Here is a 14,820-nt window from a genome sequence, read left to right on the forward strand (position 1 = left end):
CCAAAGGCAAATGCTTAACAACTGAGCCACCCAGGCGCCCCACAGCTCCTATTCTTGAGGCTACTTTTCTATTTAATGGGAGACTGTCCAGTGGATAAGCATTTCTTAGATGATTGGGTAATGGAATTAATTGAGGAAAGTGCGTGAGAGCAGAGTAGGAGTGCTTAGTCTCTCTGGAAGAGTCAGAAAGTTCTTCTGGAGGAGGTGGTATTTGGGTGACCCTTATGAAGGTGTTCTATCAGAGGGAGTAGCATGAGTTAACAACAGGGCAGTGAGAGAAACAGTGGATGCTGGGTCATTTGACTAGCTCAGGGTTATAGAATGTGAAAGCCATTCCCTTCCTTTGTACGCTGCCTGTCATCTTAAAATGTATTACTTTACCATTTTAATGTGTGAAACCCAAGTGTTGCCAAGTCCTCTGTTCTCTGTTTCTTTAGTATTGAAGCACAGTCCTCCAAATACAGTTTCTAAGATTTACATATCCTGGAGGCAAAAGGGCACTGTTTGTCTTGCTGACCCCAAGGACTGACTCAGTCCTTTTCTGTTTTTTCCCCAACCACTCTACAGAGGATTGTTGTGCATTGTAGACTTCTACTGAAGTCTTGAGAAAAATAGGCGAATTACAGCTCAGTCTGTAAGTGTGGAAAGAGTATTTTCATCTTCAGGTGCCTCTGCCTGCTACCATGTTGCTGGGAGTTACTCTCCCTTCTATGCCACATCTCTCCAAGTCTTGTCCTCTCTGAGTTCCAAGTACCCCTGAAATTTCCTTCTTTTTGAGCTTCTAGGGGAAGCCACCTTAGTTCCCACTAATTTATTAGGCAGCCTATTCCAGCTTTCCTGGTTGAAATTAATTGTTTCTGCCTGTGGGTTTTTATAAGATTGTCGCCCTCAATTAAGCAAATTTCATCCCCCACCTTCTAGCTCTGAACTTGCCAGTCTTCTCCACCAGAAATAAGCCCCCTGAGGTTGAGGACCTTGACTCGTTCATGTTTATATAATAAAGTATAATGTTTCACTCATAGTAATTATTCAAATAAATCATTCTACATGCATTGCCAAATGCTCAGGGCTTTGCAAACATGAGATTGCATTTAATCCCCTCATGATGGTTGCTTCGGCCTCATGCAAGCCAGTTTGATTCTTCAGCTGTTCCTAATTGAGATTCTTTCAGTCAGTGACAAATGATGGGGTAAATGCAGCATGAGACCTGAGACTTAGCCTTCCATGGGTCAGCATCTGTGGAGTCCTGGGCTTCCTTTTCCTGTAGTATCCATGATGGTCACGGTGGGGAGTGGGGGAAGGGTAAAGATCTCCATGCCTCACCCATCAGAGGCAGCATCAGCACTGGGCCAGGGAATGCCATTTGTTGAGGGCCTGCAGAGGTTGGTGACCTTGAATGGGATATTGTCAAGAGTTTTTGGTGCCTGTGAGGCTGTGGGAAAAGGGTGGCTGGTAACCAGGTGGATAATCCTTTTCTCAGAGGCCCTTCACCTCTACCGTGGTTCCCTGTGATATTTTGTTCTTACTAATGACTTGGGGAACTTTAAAAAAATTCACTTCATTATTCATTGATCGGTGGCACCAGGATTCACTTTCACTGGTTCTACAAAGGACCCTTTGGTCAATTGGGGTTGGCCAGTGGTTTTTCCTTGGAAAGACACCAGTGACAGTTTCTGGTGGTAACTCCTAATAAGTTCCATGGTGGGTGGAGTGATCTCATTAGTAGTAGTTGTTATTGGTGAATTTTCACTCAGTAACCATTCATCCAATGACACAGTAATTACGATCATTGCAGGCATTCTTCTGTTGGAAATAAGCCAAGTTTTATGTTGTTCTTTCTCTTCCTTAAGCATTTTGAAGAAAAAAACTTTCTTAGAAAAATAACTGTTTGATAAATGCTTGAATTTCAAGTAGTAGGAGATTTGGGGGTTATTTTCTTTCTTCCCTACAGGAAATACTTTAACTTTGGAGTAGGGGTTTTAGATTTCAAAAATATGTCATTTTTTTCTCCCTTTCAAAGGCTGGGAGAATATGACCTCTGCTTGGCCAGTCACATGTAACAGACTTTTGAGAGCAAGCTGGAGATGTGCTTTGTAACTGGTACTCTTGTGGGGAGTAGCCGCACACTTCTCATCTGGTCCTAGGCTAACATCTAGCAGAAGGTCCTTTGTTGATTCCGTTGTAGATATGGGAGTGTGGGGTGAAGTTCCAGATGTCCACCTCAGTGCTGGTGCAGGCAGGCCCGTCCCAGGCTGCTGTGGAGCTGTGCCTGGTTTTCCCACTGTCCTTTGGATTGAGGAAGCTGGTTTGGATTCCCCAGATGTGCTCAGTTCTGGAAGGTGAAAAGAGGCTTCTGGCTCAATCGCCACCCTTTCTAAACCGAGTAACACAAATCTTCTTAATGTTGGCTTATACTCAAGTGATGGGGCAAATTTTTCAAATTGGAAGAGTTGAGGAAAAAAATATTCAATGACACTTGCTACAGATGGAAAGATAGACTTTATTCAGGACCATCACCACAGGGATGGGGACCGTTGTAATGGAATTTTACAGCAGGGGAGAGAGATCAGGCTCAACTCCAGATACAACAGGGGCAAGTGGGAATTCATAGCCAAGGAGCAGGGTGGGGGTCAGGGCTTGGAAAATTACGGACAGGAAACATTAGGGGCGCGGGGGGGGGGCAGTTCTGGCTAAACTGGCCTAACAGGATTCTTGCTGAAGGCAGGTCAGGGTGATCAGACATCATCTGGGGGATGGCCGAGGGTAAGGAACCTGATCAGATATGGAGGGTGACGAATTCTGGCTAAACTGGCTTATCAGGGTTCTTGCTAAAACTAGATTTTTGCAAAGGAGTATACAGATGGGCCTAGAAGAAAGTTCAGGAGCTGACTAAAGTTCGGTCAAGCAATTTGTCAGAAGCCAGATTGAAAATTATAACAATTTCTAGACAGGCTAAAGTTCTCCTTCCATGAAATATTAGTGTGTAAATTTTACTGTGGAGTAACTGTGAGATTCCACTTCCAAGATGAATGACTCATGAGTCCTTTGTTTTGAGGTAATTAGCAATAGTAGGAATAAAGAAGATAGGAGGGTTTGTGTATCAGTCAGGGCTTTCCAGAAAAGTAGAACCAACTCTTTTTCTTTCTTTCTTTCTTTCTTTCTTTTTCTTTCTTTCTTTCTTTCTTTCTTTCTTTCTTTCTTTCTTTCTTTCTTTCTTTCTTTCTTTCTTTCTTTCTTTCCTTCCTTCCTTCCTTCCTTCCTTCCTTCCTTCCTTCCTTCCTTTCTTCCTTTCTTTCTTTCCTTCTTAGCTTTATTTTAAGGAATTGGCTCACAGAATTGTGGGGTAGGGGCTGCTAAGTTCAAAATCTGAAATCTGCAGTCCAGACCAGCAGGCTGGACACTCAGGCAAGAGGTGATGCTGCTGTCTTTAGGCAGAAATGTTTCTTCTCTCTTTCTTTCAAGGCCTTTAACTGGATTGGATGAGGGTCACTTACATTATCGTGGGTGATCTCCTTCACTTAGGTCATCTGATTGTAGATGTTAGCCACGTCTACAAAATACCTTCACAGCAACACCTCAGTTAGTGTTTGAATGAGTAACTGGGCACTATAGCCTGGCCAAGTTGACACATAAAACTATAACAGTAAGTGAAGTTGAAGTTTTTGCCGTGAAGTGGAAGGAAACCGAAAGGAAAGGAATCATGGATTCCTGAGGTGGACTATTGCTGTATGATGAGAAGGCAGGAGGACCAATGAGTATGCTGACATTGGGGCTATCATTCTGGGATAGGAGAGGAATGAAGAACAATTTCCTAACCTGGGATGCATAAGCCAATTCAGGCATTCTAAGGTGTTTTCCATGTGCAAGAAATCCCTGCATCTCTGGGACCAAAGGCAGGCAGTCTTTTGTTTTGAGTTTGAGGCAGGGGGCTAGGGGAGGGGCATGGGGGGGTGATAGCCACAGCTCTGAATTGTAAAATCTGAATTGTAGAAAGACATTTGGCTGGAAAACTAAACACAGGAAAAGCTGCCTCCTAGCTTGTCATTTATCTATAAAGATAAAATGAATTCACTAGCATCCCTTTGAAACTTGAGGGATGGATATCTTAATAAATATCCATGGAGTCAAGGGATAAGGTATGAAGATTAACTGTATAGAGGCCACTATTACTAATTTAAGATGTGTAAAAATGTCATTATTGACTGCATTGTGCTGGCTTTATCATTGTATATTAGTAAATATGAAAATATTTGTCAGAGATTCACTCAGGACCTTATTCCTTCCACCTTGCTTTTCTCATAAGATTACTCTCTACAGCCAGGGATTCTCCTATCAGGAAGATTCTTCAGGAGCCCAACCTTCTAGATTAGAGAGGAATTCCACTATTGGCTCCTATATATAAAAGCAGGGGCATTAAATTCATCATCGTGTATATGACAGAGCATATCTAATGGGGCAGTGGAGAAGGTCTGTTCTTCAATTATTAATAAGTTAGCACTATCAATACATTTAACAAAACTCATTTCCCTTCAATAAAAGATAACCATTAACCTCTTCTAAACCAGGCACATCCACTTGGGGAATTTAAGTAGGTTGGCTCAATAATTGCATAATGTTGCCCCTTCTAGTGTCTTCCTGTTTGGTACCTCCTCCCTACCCCCAACCCCAGCTGCCAAAAACATTAGATTTTCTTGTCTAATGAAAAGGAGAGAAATAGAATCTTCTTCTATGACACTTCCTGAAAATGGCCTTTAAGCCAGAAAACATCACATACTTGCCTATAGATAGATGGTCACTAAGGCTTTGGATTTTGTAGTTGTAATGGGCAGCAAATAGCTGTGGGACCTCCTAAAATCTGTAAGTTGCCTTGTAAAACTGTCTTGTTTATGTACAAGATCTTACAGTTTCTGGAGTATATGTGGTTTTTTGTAAACTTTTATTCTGGTTAAAAATTTAAAAGGGAGCTACTTGTAATGTCCTTAGCATTAACTTAAGCTATAGTGGGTCTATAAAAAAATTACTGAGATGCTATTAAAAGTATATGAATAATAAAACAGCTACAATAAGAAAAGCTTTAGAAGAGTAACTTGGCCTTGGCAGTTCCCTCTCTTCAGAAAGCCCTGGGATGGGGGGTGGGCTAGATGGGGGCGGGGATTGGTTTGGCTGCACTCCGGCAATGTCCTGGGGGGGTTAAATGTTATTTGGGAATCAGGGAACCTGTACCTCTGTTTTTCCCCCTTTATTAGGAGTAAAGGCTGTAGGACATTTTCTGGGTTATAAATGGTAACAGAGTATGATGCAATAATATTTCTAGGAAATCACCTCAGGGTATTTTGTTTATAAAAGATATTATGAGGGTGCAAGTTTTGTGACGTTGTTCTATTGGTAAAAGTCAAAGGCACTAATAGCCCAGGGCCATGTGGGGTGTGATGGAAAAACTTGGGGGTTTTCAGAGCAAAGCGATTCTGGATTTGTATCTACGTTCTGCTGTTTAGAAGCTTTGCAACCTTGGGCAAGTTCCTTAAGTTCACTAAACCTTAGTTCCTCCTTTTATGGAATGGAATTAATTATCCCTGTTGTGAAGTGTTACTGAGAGGATCCCTCAAGATGACAACATATATAAGGTGCAGAGCACATCTCTGGACCCTGTCTCTTTCTGTTACTTTGAGATTATTAGTGATCTAATATGATGTCTATGATATTTATGTGGTATCACCATCTGGTAGACATCTCTTTTTGCAGCGGTGAAATGGAGCTGATGTTTGAGATCACAAAGAATGAATGTCCTTCTGTGGTGTTAGGAAGTTCAAGAAGGCTGCATTGATCAAGAATCTTGAGATCTTTAGACTTCTATCAAAACAGCTGCTGCTGCTTTCTTTAAAAAAGAAAATATATATATATAAACTGTTTTATTGAAAAACAGCATATGTTTAGAAAAGTGCCCAAATTACAAGTATACAGCACAATAAATGATCACAATGTGAAGAATTCTGTGCATTTACCACTCATATAAAGACTCAGCTCTTTATCAGCACCCCCAAAGACCTCTTTGGGACCACCCCCCATCATTCCCACCTCCCTCTCAGAAATCAACATGGTCCTGACTTCTCACATCATCAGTCAGCTTTGCCACCTTCTGAAGCTGCTATAAATGGAAAGAATTTATTTTGTGACTGGCTTCTTTCACTCAACATTTTTATAAGACTCATACATGCTATTGCCTATACCAGTGCTTCTTTCATACTTGTGCATGGTACATGCATTATATGAATATGCCACCATTATTATCCATCTGGTGTCGATGGATATTGCAGTAGTTTCTAGTTTTGTCTATTAAAAATAATGCTGCTATGAACATTTTAGTGTATCTCTTTTGGTGAACCTATGTACACATTGCAGTTGGGAGTATTCCTTGAGATGGAATTGCTGACTTCGCAGGTAGGCACATGATCAATTTTAGTAGAGATTGCTAACCAGTTGACCAGTTGTCCAAAGTAATTGCATCTTCCAATGCACTATACTTAAATGTTTGGGAAAGTGATGCAGGAGAGTTTTGGTCGTACCATATGTGTGCCACACTGGGTACAGTCTTTTTCATTTTGGCTACCCTGATAGGTGGGTATCTTACTGGCTACCCTGATAGGAGTGGTATCTTACTGGGATTTTGCTTGTGGTTCTCTGATGACTAATGATCTTGAACACTTTTGAATTTATCTGCTGGTCATTGAGACTTTCTCTTTTTCTCTTCCTCTCTCCCTTCTTTCCTTTCTCCTTCCTTCCTACATTCAGTGGCCACCCGTGTTTCAAGTTTTGTGCTATTGCTCTGTAAGACTATATGTTAGCTCAAACTTAGGCTATTCATTAAGATGGAAAAGAATGGACTTAGGCAGGGCACCTACCCCCATGCAGACAGCACTGGCCTGAGAGCTAGCATATCTGGGTCCTACTCTCAGATACTCTGACTGTCCTTGTGATGTTGCTCATTGTTGCATGATGTCTTGGGTCTCCTTTTTTTTTTTTCTGGTTGGTAAAATAAAAAAAACTTTAAATGATTTATAAGGGCACTTTCATCTCTGGCATTTTGTGATTGCACATAATTTGGCAGAACATTTACCATGTCCTCACTGCCTTTTGACCATTCTGCCCTGAAGTGATCTGGAATAGTGATTCTAAAAAATGGTCCCAAGAATCAGTTTGGTGTAAGTATAGCTTGTCCCTTAATCTTATTGACAAAGAGAACTGGGGGAAATAGAAGCTGGTGATACAGAGGAACTTGTAGTTTTTAAGAAACTGGAGAAATCCGTCAATAATAATATGAATCTGAGGCCATCTGGGCCAAAGTAAAAACTGGGAAGTCCCTAACAATGGTCATAGTTCAAAACTTCCCTGAGAATCATGATTATATTTATTCAGGATCTGCTCAGATTTTGAATGACCTGTTTGACTGCACCCTCTTCCTTGCCCCATCTCTGTGCATTCATAGCAGGACTAGAGACTGTCAACAGAACATGGCTCCCTAAAGTTGCCTCTTATCCAGCAGATGACTGAGGGATCAGTGATGGGTGTGGGTGGGATCACTGGGTGGTTCCACAGACTCCTTCCTCCCTCATTTTGGGACTCCCCCTATGTCCCACTATGCTCCTTCCATCAGGGGGAGTCACCAGGGCACTTATGTTGCTGGATTCAGTCACTGACAGAACAGAATTTACTCAGATGAATTTTTAAAAAATGCACAAGCTTTATGGCTTTTGTTTTGTTGCTTACAAATATTTTATTTTGCCTTGACTTATAAGACCATAGACTAATGTCAACAGCATCATTATTCTATGCAGTTTTAAAAATACATATAAACATACTGTATATCTATAGTGATTAATTTAACCAGTTCCTTGTGTAGGCATTTAAATTGTTTAGTTTTCCTGTATCAGAAACTATAAACATACTTTTAGCTAATTCCCTATGTATGAGTCTAATTTTTAAAAACTTTTTTATTATGGAAACTTTCAAACATATACAAAGGCGTAAGGAGTAGTGCAATAAATCCCCATGAATACATCATTTAGCTTCAAGAATTATCAACACATGGCAATCTCATCTCATTTATACCATTCCAATGTCCCCTCCCCACTTTTTGAAGCAAATCCCAGATATCATATCATTTTATCCTCAGATAATTCAGTGTGTACTTCTAAAAAGATAAGCACTCCTTATAAAAATTGTGGTGGTCTTTCATGTTTAAACCATATGTGGTTCGTAGACAAAATTGGGGAGAGTAGGTAACTGTGTTAGTTCTCTATTGCCGTGTGACAATTTACCACAATTATAGTGGGGTAAAACAATACACACCTATTATTTAGTAGTTTTCGTGGATCAGGAGTCCAGACCTGGTTGGGGTGTACTCTGTGTTTTGGGGGTCTCACCAGGCTGCAGCTGAGGTGCTGGCTGGGGCTGCAGTGTTCACCATTGCTCAGAGCCCTCTTTTAAGCTCACATAGGTGTTGGCAGAATTTGGTTCCTTGTGGTTGCTGGACTGAGGTCCTCAGCAACTTGAGTCCACCCATAGCTCCCTGCCACACAGTTCTCTCTAGAGGTACTCTCACAACACACAGCCTGCTTTTTTGAGCCAGCAAGGGAGAGAAATCTTTGATGGGAGCATGGACTCATACCCTCTTTTTAGAACTTTCCCCCGATTAAGTCAGTCCCATCTGCGATAAACCCTCTTTTGATTGCATAAAAACCAACTGATCTGGCCCCTTAATTACACCTGCAAAATCCCTTTTGCCCATTCTGCAGGGGTGGAGACTGCATAAAGACATGAACAGTAACAAGGAAGAAAATCATACCTGGAATTCTGTTCTATTGCTAATTTAGGGCAGGAACTGGAACTTTTCTTCTGTGAAGGGTCAAATAATAAATTTTTTAGGCTTCGTGGGCCAGATGGTTTTTGTCACAACCATCCAACTCTGCTGCTGTCCCAGGAAAACTGCCACAGACAGTGTATAAATGAATGGGCGTGGCTGTGTTCCAATAAAGCTATTTACAAAAACAGGTGGCAGGCCACATTTAGTCAGTGGGCTGCAGTCTGCCAACCTCTGATGTTCTGATATACTTTTCCCTCTTTAAAAACACCACCCCATACAATGCCACAGTACTTATGACACTGTCTTACAATCTGCTGGGCTAGAGTCCTGTCTTACGAGCACTATAAGAATAGTGATCTAAAAATCTGTCCATGCATTTCTTATAGAGCCATCCTGAGGACATTATTCATTACATCTCTCAATAATTCCTACCGTGAAGCTCCATGTGAAGAACTTTCTTTGGAACTTAGTGGTAACAGAAGTTTTGCTTCCCCTGACTAACTGATTTTTTTTCCTATTAAAAAAATTACATAACTCACCATATTTCCCTTTTTGTTTGGCTTCCAGGAAGCTCAGAGTCTAACTTGAAACTCAATTATCACAACTATTAAGACCTGACAGATTGCATATTGTGCTTATCCGCCCATACATTGGTATTTTATCCTTATTTTAATTTTCTTTGTCTCTCTATTTTACTATTATTTTATTGTATAAATGTTGTGAAATAACATCAAGTAAAAATATGAAATTCTATACCATGGATTCAAAGGAACACTGAATTTGTATTCATAATAGCTCCAAATTAGAAAGAGCCCACATATCCATTAAGAGGAGAGCTAATGAATTGTGGTATCACCATATAATGGAATTTTACACAGAAACAAAAGGATCCAAATGCTGACACATACTACAACATGGAAGGACCCCCACAGACATCACACTGATTAGAAGAAGCCAGACACACAAGAGTAAATACAGTACGATTCCATTTATACCAAGTCCGAGAATAGGCAAAACATGATTGCTGTGGGGTAGGGGAGATTTTCTGGGAAGTGGCAAGAGGAAATCTTGTGGGGTGCTGGAAACGCTCTATATCTGGGACTGAACTGTTGTCATGAAGAGCAGACATTTGTAAAAATCATTGAGGTATAGATTTAGGATCAGTACACTTTATGCACTTTACTATATATAGATACAAGCTGCCTCCCAAAGAGAACCGCTAATAATGCAGTGTCTTGCTTAGCTCTCTTCCACGTCTATGCCCTGGTGTCTATTGGAAAAGAACTTTAAAATTGATGATCTCAAATGTTCGTACCTTTTTATTTTCTAAAGTCCATAAATTAGCAGCAATCATACATTTTTATTACACCATCTCTCTTAAGTGAAGAGCTGAAAAAATAGGTAAAAATAGATTTTCAATCCTAAAGGCAGGTCATTGTCTATGGCTATGGTGTTGGTCCACTGCAGGAGGGGCTTGAGAGGCAAGTGTGAGCTGGAATCTGGCCCTTGGACTACTTGCCAAGCTCAGTACTTGAAGGCAGTGTCTGCCTACAGTGGCACCTTTTCTCATTTGCACCGATACACATTTTCTAACACCATAGGTCAGTAGCAGCTCTACACAAAGATGATGCTTAGGGCATAATAATTAATTTTTAGGACCAAGGGTATATTTGGTGATCTTTGGAATAGAAGCCAGTCTCTACCTGTGTCTTAGCAACCTAAGGAATGTTTTATAAAATAAAATAGGAAGAATCAATATCAATTCACGTGTACATTCTACTTAAGTATTAAGAATATAACCTCTAGTTGGCCTAGTAATGGCTTAATGGGGCAGAGCCATATGGAATTTGGGGGAGAATGAATTTTTGCTGACCTAAGAGATCCATACTTTTAGCTGAGCCCCTTGGAGAGATTGAGCTCATCTTGACTTCTAAAGAGGTCAGCGTGGCCATCACTTATAGGAAAGCATGTGAGCAAAAGATGGCAGGAAGCATCTAATCAAATCTGTCCTAGCTGAAACACCAATGTCCAGGAAAGAACACAACAACTAAAACCAAAAGGAGATTGAGATCTAAAAAGACACTTAACATTTTTAAGTGCTAAGATATAAATGTTAGGTGCATTGTTAACCGGACTTATAGATACCATCAAGATCCACCTCTTCCTACCTCTTCCACATATATAAAACTAAAGCTAAATTGTAATGAAAGGGGCACCTGGGTGGCTCAGTTGGTTAAGCGACTGCCTTTGGCTCAGGTCATGATCCTGGAGTCCCTGGATCGAGTCCCGCATCGGGCTCCCCGCTCAGCGAGGGACCTGCTTCTCCCTCTGACCCTCCCCGCTCTCATGTACTCTCTCTCTCTCTCATTCTCACTCTCTCAAAATAAATAAATCAATCTTAAAAAAAAATAAATTGTAATGAAAGATTAATACATGGTGGAGAGATGTTCAAGTTATACGGGTTCTTCTCATTTGATATGAGATGAACTAGAATTATTGGTAGCTGTGAAGTTTTCTCCACCACAATAAAAAAGTCTGTCCAGAAATAATGATAGTGGGGAAAAAATCCCAAACAACACATTAAAAAATATTTTAATTCCAGTGTAATTAATGTACAGTGTTATATTAGCCAAACAATACATTTTAGTAAGTCCAATAGTGATTGCTCATATGATTTTAATTTTAGTTTAAGAAAAAAAATCTGATACCTACTTTGGGTACCTCAAATATACTTGGAGAAAATTTGCATTTAAACATGTACATAATTTTCTAGACTAATCACGGGTATTGAAGACTGTTGGAGGAAGCTGTCTTTGTAGTGCTGTTAACTCATTCCTTTTGGAGTAATAGAGAAATATCTTTGCTAAAAATTCCAGACAGTTAAGATCACTAACTGAAAGCTTATTTGATTTTTGCTCCTGGAACACCCCCATGGATTTTTTGATGAACTCCTGACTTGGTCAAGTTCCCTTTGATTGAAAGTAACAGAGACCCACTTCAAATCAATGTAAGTGGAAAAAGAGATTTCCTGAGAGGATCCTTGCTAAGTAGGCTAGATCTTAGTTCCAGGCTTCTGGGAGAGAGACTTGGTGCCTCAGCTTGGTCCACGTGTCCAGCCTTGAGCCCATTAGCTACAGCAGGTGGTAGAGTCATACAGCCCTAATGTGGCTGGGGGAGTCCAGGGGCAAGACCCTTCCTCCAAGCACTTAAGAAGAGATTCCAAGTGCTTGGTCCAGGAAAGAGTGAGCCCAATGGGGAGGAAAGACAACCCAAGGGAGAATAGCTGGAGTGGTCATGCTGGGAAGAGAGCAAGGTGGATTGCCTTGAGTTCTGTATAATGTCATGAACTTTAATTTCCTTCTGGTCCAGGGCTTCAGAAACCAATCAAGTTTCTCAAGCGGAGGCTATGACACCATTTCCTCTCTTATCCATCTCAACTCATGTTGGACTCCATTTACTAGCCTTGGTGTGGCAGGAAATTATCCCTCCTCTATCCTGAGCTAATGTGCACCTAAACAAGCCAAGGTTGGTCCTAGTTCTCACTTGGTGGCCGACTTGGCAACTTACCCCATACAGTAGGGGTAAGTGATTGGAGTGAAAATTTTGGGGCTGGACTCATTTGGGGGACTTTTTAAGTATACCACCCTGTGTTGTTCATCTCCAGGCATGGAAGACTGATTGCATAGATGGACCCAATTTTTTGCATCTCCCTATATTGATGCCCTTTGGTAGAGCCCTCCTACTTGGACTCTGGGCTTGGTGACATGACTATAGACAATGGGACAACACCAATGATACAAGTAGAGGCTTGGAAGAAGCACTTGTATACTTCTTTCCTCTTTCTCAAACCCTACTAAATTTGGAAGATAGTTTGTTACCTAACAATGGCTAACTGCTATACCAGGTATTTTTATGTAAGTGAAATCAAGTTCAAATGATCATTTATTAAGAACACCCAAAATGTTGAGCTATGGAGGGATATGTGAGAAGTGCAGGGGGCAAAAAGCCCTTTCCCTAGGGCTGGTTTTCTCTTGAGAGTATTGAGTATTGAATGGGTTATATTGGGTATTGAATGGGTCATATACATCTAAACCCCAAGGATTAAAAAAAAGTTTGAAATGAGCTCTTTCTCCTTTATCTCTGTCACTGCCTTGGGTATCCGGGAATTGGGGGACCTGTACAGATCAGTATATATTTTTCTGGTGGATGATGTAATCCATGACTTCCTGAAACAAGATTCTAGGGCCTTTCTGATGGGAATGAGAGAGCACCATGAATTTCCTTGCATAAAGAGTGAATTTCTTCTATTAAAATGTTGAGCTTCTCCTAAACTATTTTTGCTGGGATTGACATCACAGGCTTTGGGTTACTTAGTATGTTTTAAAAACTTGTCTTTATGTGGAGGGGAGTAATTTTTTTAAAATTTTTTATTGTTATGTTAATCACCATACATTACATCATTAGTTTGTGATGTAGTGTTCCATGATTCATTGTTTGTGCATAACACCCAGTGCTCCATGCAGAACGTGCCCTCTTTAATACCCATCACCAGGCTAACCCATCCTCCCACCCCCTCCCCTCTAGAACCCTCAGTTTGTTTTTCAGAGTCCATCGTCTCTCATGGTTCGTCTCCCCCTCCGATTTCCCCCCCTTCATTCTTCCCCTCCTGCTATCTTCTTCTTCTTCTTTTTTTTTTTCTTAACATATATTGCATTATTTGTTTCAGAGGTACAGATCTGTGATTCAACAGTCTTGCACAATTTACTGCACTCACCATAACACATACCCTCCCCAATGTCTATCACCCAGCCACCCCATCCCTCCCACCCACCCCACTCCAGCAACCCTCAGTTTGTTTCCTGAGATTAAGAATTCCTTGTATCAGTGAGATCATATGATACATGTCTTTCTCTGATTGACTTATTTCACTCAGCATAACACCCTCCAGTTCCATCCACATCATTGCAAATGGCAAGATCTCATTCCTTTTGATGGCTGCATAATATTCCATTGTGTATATATACCACATCTTCTTCATCCATTCATCTGTCGATGGACATCTTGGCTATTTCCACAGTTTGGCTATTGTGGACATTGTTGCTATAAACATCGGGGTGCATGTACCCCTTCGGATCCCTACATTTGTCTCTTTGGGGTAAATACCCAGTAGTGCAATTGCTGGATCATATAATAGCTCTGTTTTCAACTTTTTGAGGAACCTCCATACTGTTTTCCAGAGTGGTTGCACCAGCTTGCATTCCCACCAACAGTGTAGGAGGCTTCCCCTTTCTCCGCATCCTGGAGGGGAGTAATTTTTAAATGAAGCCCTCACTTTATTCTTTTCAGAGTGACCTAATTTTATTTCCTCATTAAGGGAATTGAATGACCCATAGCAACACATGTGAATGTGGGAGTGGGAGGGGAGAATTGCATGAAGATTTTTGCTGAACACTTTTGCTATTCCCTAAATGGAATGACTGGGTAAATAAGTAATTTTGCTGGGAGAAAAAGTGAGCCTCTAAGGAGAATCTTGAGGATATCTAATGAAGATATGAACTTGTTTGAGGGATATGAGAAGCTTGCATAGAAGTAACACTAAAGAACAAACACAAATATAGCTGAGAATATTGTGTACCTAGACGTATCAAGCTATATACCAGAGGAGAAAAATTGAGAAATAAGCTCAGGCTAATAGTTATTTTGTTACCTATAACAGTTTCAATGTTACTTTTTTATGTCTTTGATTCTGAATAGTATAGTCCTGCCTGTCCCTCAGAGAGCTCCTAATATCTGATTCCGTACTATTTACTTTCTTCTTTCTTTCTTTCTTTCTTTCTTTCTTTCTTTCTTTCTTTCTTTCTTTCTTTCTTTCTTTCTTTCTTTCTTTCTTTCTTTCTTTCTTCTTTCTTTCTTTCTTTCTTTCTTTCTTTCTTTCTTTCTTCTTTCTTTCTTTCTTTCTT

At 40.5% G+C, this 14,820-nt stretch overlaps 1 long non-coding RNA gene across 1 annotated transcript in view; it reads right to left on the bottom strand.

The window, feature by feature from the left end:
- Positions 1-4,919: 4,919 nt before the first annotated feature.
- The window catches only part of LOC112808549 (uncharacterized), a 13,529-nt gene continuing 3,628 nt past the window's right edge, over positions 4,920-14,820 (bottom strand). The window contains exon 3 of the long non-coding RNA XR_003204385.2: positions 4,920-5,875. This is a non-coding gene — a long non-coding RNA (uncharacterized lncRNA). The remainder of the gene's footprint in view (positions 5,876-14,820) is intronic.

This window comes from Callorhinus ursinus, unplaced genomic scaffold (genome assembly GCF_003265705.2).
Source record: "Callorhinus ursinus isolate GAN/ISIS: 27379988/994484 unplaced genomic scaffold, GSC_fseal_2.0 scaffold39, whole genome shotgun sequence".
Taxonomy (NCBI): Eukaryota; Metazoa; Chordata; class Mammalia; order Carnivora; family Otariidae; genus Callorhinus; species Callorhinus ursinus.